Raw genomic sequence first — 6912 nt, forward strand, 5'->3', positions numbered from 1 at the left:
ACTCCATCATCCTTTCCTGACTGGCTTGGTTGATTATTTCTTCACAGCTACCCTGCTTCTTTAGACTTGTCTGCCTAAGTGGTTACAAACATGGGAGTGTGGGGTGATTTCACAACTGTGGATTTTTATTTTACAACCTGCTCTTGAACAGCGACCTAAGAACCCAAGAAGCCCCCAACTATGGTGAGAGACTTGACTCTCTGGTAGATAATCGCCATGATGGCCCCCTCAAGCTGGACTGAATATACTTTTCCTTTCACTGGAACATCAGTGCATATGGCCCCTGTTCTAAATGGCTTCATGTTACTCTTGTCCATTTACCTGTATTTTTTCCCTGGACTGTACATGCCAGTCTCCCTAGATATTCTCCCTCACATATGCCCAAGAGGGGAGGGGTGTCTTCCCAGTGGTAATAAGTTCTTGATCTAAAAACCTTCTCATGGCTGATAATTTATTATTTACATTACTGGCACTAAACTAGAGAGAACCTCATTTCCCACCAAGAATGATGAGCTGGATACCATCTCTACAGACTCAGGGTCTGAAAACAGCTCAACCAGAGATACCTCCATGTCCCAAATCCTGAGTCAGGTGGACAAGCCAGTGCTGGCAATTCAAGTCCTGGTCATTGTCAAATGGTTCAATGTCCAGAATGATTACGAATTTATCAACAGAAATGACACCAAAAATGTCTTTGTTCACTGGACAGATATAAAGAGAAATAACCTCAGGAATCTTCTGTGTAGCATTGGAGATGGGGAGACTGTGGAGTTTGCGGTCATGAAAGGAAAGAGAGGTCCAACATCTGCTAGGTTATCTGGATCTGGTGGAGTGAAAGGTAGCAGATATGCTCCCAACTTACAAGGTCCTGTCAATTCAGCCTCACTCAGCTGCCCCACCATCTATGGTGGCAGAGGCCTCCTAAAGTGGGACAGAAGCAGGTAGTGAAAGGAAGAGAACTAAAGACTCTAAGCAGCATCCCAGGGGCCAAGGCCTACAGCCTTTCTTCTACCAAAGGTAAGTTTTGTGTGAGGACCTCGGCCCCCCAACATGCAGCAGCTTATTGAAGTCAATGAGGAAGAAGCCAAAGAGAATGTTTCACTGGAAGGGGACCAACAGCAGGAAGATGAGAAGCTCAAGAACCAAAGGTCTTTCCATCCCAGATGACCTAAGCAGCTTAACAAACAGTAGGAGAAGATGGAGAAGCTGGAGGATCCAAGCCCAGCAGAAGAGAAAAAGCTGCTTTTAGAACCTCCTGCAACTTTCTTCTAGGTTTATCTATCAATCTTACTTGCATCGGTCATTGTATTGCCAGTTAAACTGTGTGTTCTACTTATATCAGATTTTATAGCTACTGTTTCATTCTATGCCCACACTGCAAACAGAAAATTTTGTATCTAACTTTAGTGGTTTAATATTAGTTTGCACAATTCCAGGTAAATGCATGTTGTTAGAGTTTTAAAAGTTCTCAGCTTTCCTAGTGAATGTTTCTAAATTGCTATGATGTTTGATTGTGTATACTCTGTAGCTATTCATTTTTAAATAATGCTTGCAAAATATTCTGATGTCTTTATCCACAGAAGTAGATGGAAAGGGAATTTGGATACTATAGACTCTTTTTTTTTTTTTTTTTTTTTTTGGGTCATACCTGGCAGCGCTCAAGTGTTACTCCTGGCTCTATGCTCTGAAATTGCTCCTGGCAGGCTCGGGGGACCATATAGGATGCTGGGATTCAAACCACTGACCTTCTGCATGTAAGGTAAACACACTACCTCCATGCTATCTCTCCGGCCCCAAGTGTTCCGTTTTCTAAGAGCATTGTAATATAATTTTGGAGCATCTAAGATCTTTTTCCCCAGACCTCGCAAAAAGTATCAGAATATCTCTTACAGATATAATCTAAAGATATCTTTATAACAATCAAGTTATTTTCTTTCCTAGAACACAACCCTCAAACCTTCTACACATTTCTTTACATCCATTCTGTCATGTAACTTTCTTTCATTCCAATTTACAACCAACTAGTTCCACTTTAACAAAATTTCCTTCCTTTTCCAACAAGCATATCTCCATCCATTTATCTTTCATGCTTAAAATGCACATCTGCACATCTCGCTGCCACAATTTAGATGTTTTGCTTTCTTAGTGAGCTTGATCTTGATCTCTCAAGAAATTTGTAAGCAAGTTGCTGGACATTCTTTTTTGTTTTTGTTTTTGTTTTTGGGCCACACCCGGCGATGCTCAGGGGTTACTCCTGGCTGTCTGCTCAGAAATAGCTCCTGCCAGGCACGGGGGACCATATGGGACACCGGGATTCGAACCAACCACCTTTGGTCCTGGATCGGCTGCTTGCAAGGCAAACACCGCTGTGCTATCTCTCCAGGCCCGACATTCTTAAAATACTTTTAAGACCTCCTTGGATAAAAACATTAAGCCAGTTCTATAGATTTCCGATGGCTTTTGGATAGTCACAATCAAATATCATTAAAACACTAAGATGGGGGTGAGCGGTGGCACAAAGCAGTAAGGTGTCTGCATTGCCAGTGCTAGCCTAGGATGGACCATGGTTCGATACCCCGGCGTCCCATATGGTCCCCAAGCCAGGAGCCATTTTTGAGCTCATAGCCAGGAGTAACCCTTGAGTGTCACTGGGTGTGGCAAAAAAAAAACAACAAAAAAACACTAAGATAGCCATGAACCACTGAGAATTTCACACTTGTAGATAAAGCTTTCCTAAGACCAATATTTGGGGGGGGGGGGGTCACACCTGGCAGCACTCAGGGCTTACTCCTGGCTCTGTGCTCAGAAATCGCCTAAGACCAATATTATATATATTGATTTTGGGGTCACACCCCGGCAGCGCTCAGGGGTGACTCCTGGCTCTATGCTCAGAAATCGCCCCTGGCAGGCTCAGGGGACCATATGGGATGCCGGGATTCGAACTGATGACCTTCTGCATGAAAGGCAAACGCCTTACCTCCATGCTATGTCTCCGGCCCCAAAGACCAATATTAAGTGTGGTACCTAGTGACAAGATTGCCACAACATAAAGTTACCTTAATTTGAGCATGCATTCCCATGAACTGGGCAGAATAATTAACAATATAATCTGAAAGAAAAATAAAAACTTATCAAAATACGGGGACAGAGAGATAGCATGGAGGTAAGGCCAAAATAACTTGTACCTTTTGCACATGATTCTCCATTTTTAAAACCATTAAAGTTAAAGGGACTGTTCCCTGCAGCTTGAAAGTTAAAGTGCCCCAATTTTTTTTCTTTTGGGAGGCATTACAATTGGAAATATCTGCTGATTCTGCAAGGCTTAGGGATGGCCCCTTCTTCAGTTTTCCAAGACAGGGTTAGTAGAGGCATCAAATAATGAGTGCCAATCTCTTGCCCAATTATTTCCTCTGAAACACCATGGACAAAGTTCAGGTGGTTCTCTCAAACGGGAAATGCCAAGAGGGGCCCTATATTCTCTGCAGAAATGGCCTGATTTACCACAATTGAGCATTTACTGTGAGTTTATCTCTGTACTGCATAAGCCTCAGTAGCTTTCCCTTGCAGCTGATGTTTAATAGAACCAACATTCCAACATGCCACCAAGTACCAGATAATGTCCTCCTTTTCTTTGGTGGGGCACAGGATAGCTTGCCAATCCTTGTTAATATTCTCAAAAGCCAATTGTTTCAACATGTGTTTACCCTTAATCTGTTTTTGAATTGCATCCATCAGTTTCCAAAAAATTCTATATATGACTTGGAGGTCCCCTAAAAAGTTCTTTTTATAACTTCCTTTAAATTCCTTCGAGCAAAAAAAGGGCTGATTCAAAGTAACTTGTTTTTATATCCTGACATACTCTCTTGCCTATTAGCATCTCATAAGTCAATTGGAGCCCTACCAATAATGATCATTCTAATCATAATACATGGTAAGCCTGATCTGGTTGGATGCCCAAATCTGTGCCATAGACTAAATTTCAACATTTCCCTAAATTTAACATGTTTTTTTGAAATATAAAAACAGAAAAATCTAACACTCAAATCCTCCACAAACCTAACCCTAACCTTATCCTATTGCTGTATTGCTATATACTAAGGTTATTCACCTTTGGGTAGTATACCCCAAACTACCAGGTTCTGAACATCAAGTTACACACTCTCAGTGGACTGTAAGCATCACTTACTCCCCACCCATTCCCAAAAAAGTCAGTATGCATCCAAATGAACTGGCTCAAGAACAAGTCTTAGGTCATTGAACCTAATGATTAAGTTGTTCTCAGTTCTAAAATCAATGTAAAGGAATCACCATGGTCTATAAGCCAACACATGGAATGTACAAATTTTTTCTTGGTTTGTATCAGGAGTGCTACAGCAACTTCATTAGAGCTTAGGTGATAGTCCTCACTTGGTTGAACCTTATCATGCCCCTCCAAAAACACTTTAAATAAAGTGTGATGGTGGTAATAAAAATATGCACCGGGCGTGGTGGCGCGTGCCTGTGGTCCCAGCTACTCGGGAGGCTGAGGCCGGAGAATTACTTGAGTCCAGGAGTTCTGGGCTGCAGTGCACTATGCCAATCGGGTGTACGCACTAAGTTCAGCATCAATATGGTGACAATTCCCCCACCCGGGAGCGGGAGACCATCAGGTTGCCTAAGGAGGGGCGAACCGGCCCAGGTCGAAAACAGAGCAGGTCAAAGCTCCAGTGCTGATCAGTAGTGGAATCGTGCCTGTGAATAGCCACTGCACTCCAGCCTGGGCAACATAGCAAGACCTTGTCTCTAAATATATATATATATGCTTGAGAAATGGAGAGTAAGTTGAGATCACTTCAACAAGGCCTCCACAGACAAAAAATAGATGGTAGGATGAAACATAGTGGGCACAGAGCTGTATGTGGCTATTTATGGGACCAACATGGGAATCTTCCATCCTATTGAATCTGCAATCAAGTGTTGTTGTTTTTTTTTTAATCTAAAATAGGATATATACAGCAACTCTCTGATAGGCATCACTCCCAGGGAAATCTGAAATTGAGAACTCTCACAGAAATCTGCATACATTCTGACACGGGCATGGCACAAAGGTGACAAGATCACATAAAACTTGATGATCCTTTTCCTGATAAAGTCTTAACATGAAAATGTATCACACCTATATTTTATTTGATGCTAAAATTGGATGATGGCATCAAACAACTCGTAGGAACCTAGAATATGTCACGTTCAGAACCCAACCCAAAACACACTATAGGTGAGCCATTTCTAGAGTAATATCCTAAGGAGGCAGGAAGCAGGACAGCAAAACAAAATGGCAAGGTTTGCAGGATGGGGGAAAATGTTAAATTACATATTTCAATATTTATTGAATAGATTAAATTATTAAATGACAAACCAAAAAATTAAAGGACAAAGAAAATTGATTTTGGTTTGGCTGGCTAGGCAGTGAAGACACATTCCACTGGAACTCTGAGCTCAGGACTCTGGATCATGGAGTTAGTATTTTGGATGAATGTTGAACACCCTGCAAATAGAGCATGCACTGAAGGTCACAGAGCTGTCTATATGGACCATTATGCACTGGTTTACAATCAAAGAACTAGAGAAATACAGTGGAAATACTAAAGCAAGGGGGTAGGGTGCAGGCTTTACACACACAAAGATGCAGAGCTAACTCTAATCCTAACCCTGACCAGCACCCACTATGTAGCCAGGGACATAGCAAGCCAAGTATACCTAAGAAATATCATGAGCCCATCTGCAACATGGGATGGGACCAGAAATCTGAGAATCATGTCTTAGGATGTGTTTCTGAACCATACTCAGAAATGAACCCTGAGGTGCTCAGAGGACATAGAGGATGAAACTGGATGATTTGGCTAACTCAGAGACAAACAGCTCATTCACCTATTGCAAGTCTTTGAAGTATGGTTCCCTTCAAATACTATATTCTCTTTTGAATTGGCTCCTTTGAGGCATTGAAGCTATGTTGTACCAGGAATGAAATAAGTTCTTTGAGTGAATTGGGTCACTACCTCAAAAGGTCTTGGAGTACATCCATGACCAAGGTCCAGTGCTCTGGAGGTCCCCTGTGAGAACATTCCAGAACTAGAACAAAGAAAGGCTTAAGGTCAGCTTCCCTTGAATGATGTGGGGCCTGGCACATGTGGATTCTATGCACCCCAAATGAGCTTCATTTGATGCAGATATTTCTTAGGTGCTGCCATCTTATAAACTTTTCATCAGCTTGCAACAGGAAAATATCTGTATCTTTGTTTCTGTTCTAAAACCTTCATGATGAATTCCATTCCTACCTTGTGTTCAACCCCTTCCCCTTTTTTTAAAGCCTACAGCATCCAGTATTTCCAGGCGGTCTCCCATCCAAATACTAACTAGGCCCGACCCTGCTTAACTTCCGAGATCAGATGAGATTGGACGCGTTTAGGGTGGTATGGTGGTAGACTCAACTCCCCTTTTAATTAACCTCCACACACCTCACATTGGCCAGGCCAGTAGAATACAAAAGGCAGAAGCAGCCCCAAGATCACTACGGACCATGAGTCAGTAATCTAGTTAATAATCTATCTCAGGCTGCTGATCAGCAGTCATTAGTTCATCTCAATTTTTCAGCTCTGTGTACCAGGTACCCTGTGATGCTGACAGAAAAAAAGGATAATGGTCAACAGAACAGCCACAAGCGAGTGATTCGCCTCTAAAGCTGAAAGGATCGACTCACTTCTTCTGGCACTCATCCATGACTCCAAGAAGAACCTGGACTGGCAGAGTACAAAGAAAGTCAGGTGAGGCACCTGAAGACACTTACGTAGCACCCAGTGCACTCTCGCCACTGCACTTGACCATGAACACTGCTAGATATCACTTTGCTGATGCAGAATCCTAAATTCTATGCAC

The 6912-nt window shown here is 42.3% G+C and overlaps 1 pseudogene; it reads right to left on the reverse strand.

The window, feature by feature from the left end:
- Positions 1 to 6344: 6344 nt before the first annotated feature.
- LOC126021313 (uncharacterized) lies at positions 6345 to 6463 on the reverse strand (annotated as a pseudogene).
- Between the last annotated feature and the right edge of the window lie 449 nt (positions 6464 to 6912).

The sequence above is a fragment of the Suncus etruscus genome, chromosome 10 (genome assembly GCF_024139225.1).
Source record: "Suncus etruscus isolate mSunEtr1 chromosome 10, mSunEtr1.pri.cur, whole genome shotgun sequence".
NCBI classification, from domain to species: domain Eukaryota; kingdom Metazoa; phylum Chordata; class Mammalia; order Eulipotyphla; family Soricidae; genus Suncus; species Suncus etruscus.